The sequence below is a fragment of the Zalophus californianus genome, chromosome 7 (genome assembly GCF_009762305.2).
Source record: "Zalophus californianus isolate mZalCal1 chromosome 7, mZalCal1.pri.v2, whole genome shotgun sequence".
NCBI classification, from domain to species: Eukaryota; Metazoa; Chordata; class Mammalia; order Carnivora; family Otariidae; genus Zalophus; species Zalophus californianus.
In genome coordinates, this window is record NC_045601.1 from 145,111,630 (window position 1) to 145,113,994 (window position 2,365).

A 2,365-nucleotide genomic window follows, 5' to 3' on the forward strand; every position below is an offset into this window, starting at 1 on the left:
ATGACCAACTAGAGCTGCCAGGAACAGTTCATCTTGTTGGGTTTCTCAGACAGACCCCAGCTAGAGCAGACTCTCTTTGTGTTTGTGCTCATCTTCTACCTTGTGACTTTGGTGGGCAACATCGTCATTATCTTGATGTCCCGCCTGGACCCCTGCCCAGGGGACCCACACCCATGTACTTCTTCCTTACCAACCTGTCCTTCCTAGACCTCTGCTTTACCACCAGTTCCATCCCCCAGCTGCTTTTCAACTTGGGTGGCCCAGACAAGACCATCAGTTACACAGGTTGTGCCATCCAGCTATTCATGTTCCTGGGTCTGTGTGGCACAGAATGTGTCCTCCTGGAAGTCATGGCTTATGACCGCTTCACTGCAATCTGCAAGCCCCTCCACTATTCCATCATTATGCACCCTCAGCTCTGTTGGAAGCTGGTGTCTGTGGCTTGGGGTGTCGGGCTCCTCAACTCCCTGGCTATGTCTCCAGTGACCATGAGGCTGCCATGATGTGGAAGATGTAAGGTGAAACATTTCCTATGTGAGATGCCAGCCCTGATAAAAATTGCCTGTGTGGACACTGTGGCTGTGGAGAGCACGGTTTTCATCTTATCAATAATGATTGTCCTGGTGCCCCTGGGGCTCATCCTCATCTCCTATAGCTACATTGCCCTAGTGGTGCTGAGCATGAAGTCGGCCATAGGAAGAAGGAAAGCTTTCAACACGTGCGGGTCCCACCTCACTGTGGTCTCCTTGTTTTATGGGAATATTATCTATATGTATATGCAACCAGGAAATAATTCTTTTCAGGACCAAGGGAAATTCCTTACCCTCTTCTACAACTTGGTGACCCCCATGTTGAACCCTGTCATCTACACACTGAGAAACAAGGATGTAAACAGTGCCCTGAGGAGGCTTGTGTCCAGAAAGTAAGGTGACCATGACTTTTCCAAAGTCTGCTTCTTTTATTTAGTTACCAGAAATAAGTAATTCTTGAAGTGTAATTTTAGAATTTATTTATTTATTTATTTTTTAGAATTCATTTAAACCCTCCAAACTACCCAGTAAAAATTTCCAGGGATGGAGTTTAGGAATATGTATTATAAAGCCCCAATATGATGCTGATGATAAACTAGGTTAGACATAAATTTTAATTTGCATAATATCTTATGTCCCCCCTTCAAATCATCTTTCCTCCTCCTTTCCAAGTTGGTCACATGTAATTAAAATCCAACAAAACTGAATAAATGCTTCAGTATTGTGGACTGACTGAAGTTATGCCCAAATAAAATCATGATGATCTTTTTTCTCATTGGTATTTTGTGTAATTGTCATTTTTATAATGGAATTGAGCCAGTGGAGTGCCAAAATACAATACTTTTTGTCTTCTGATATCTTTAAATTACACTGTCTGGAGAAGATAGAGCCATTACCTTAAACACAGCCTATGATATTTAAATTATTTGAGCTCTGCTTTATTTCATGATCAGCTGTATTAAAATGATCTGGACAGATATTTTGTTTGTTTTGAATATAGATTCTCAAGTCCCAACCACTGAGGCTCTCATTTTAGTAAGTCTGGAAATACTTGTGTTGAAAAACTGTCTTATAGGGGGCGCCTCGTGGCTTACTTGGTTAATGTCTGCCTTTAGCTCAGGTTGTGATCCCAGGATCCTGGGATTGAGCTCCACATTGGGCTCCTTGCTCAGTGGGGAGCTTGCTTCTCCCTCTCCCACTCCCCCCTGTTTGTTCTCTCTGTCAAACAAATAAAATCTTAAAAAAGAAAAAATGTCTCATGTGGTTTTAACATGGATTTAAGTTTGAAAACAAACAATCCATTCCAGATTCTTTCATTGACAGATTAGGAAACTGAGGCAGGGTGAAGCATATTTATAATCAAAGAGACCACAAATAGTGGAGCTAAAATTTTTTATTATTATATTACATATTTTTATTATTATGAAGTATAGTTGACATAAAATGTTATATTAGTTTCAGGTGTACAACATAAGGATGGATTCAACAATTCTATACATTACTCAGTGTTCTCACCATAAGGGTAGTCACCATACATTATTATATTACTGACTATATTCCTTATGCTGTACTTTCCATTTTCATGACTGATTTATTTTATGACTTCTTAATCCCCTTTACCTATTTCACCCATGCTCCCACCCTCTTCCCCTCTGACAACCACCAGTCCTCTGTATTTATGAGTTCTGTTTCTGGTTTGTTTGTCTGTTCATTTGTTTTGTTTTTTAGAGTCCACATTTAGGTGAAATCATCTAGTATTTGTCTTTCTCTGTCTGATTTAGTTCACTTAGCATAATACCCCCTAGATCCATCCATGTTGTTGCAAATGGCAAGAT

General features: G+C 40.2%; 1 pseudogene; it reads left to right on the forward strand.

Moving 5' to 3' along the window:
* LOC113926843 lies at window positions 1-926 on the forward strand (annotated as a pseudogene).
* Window positions 927-2,365: the final 1,439 nt, after the last annotated feature.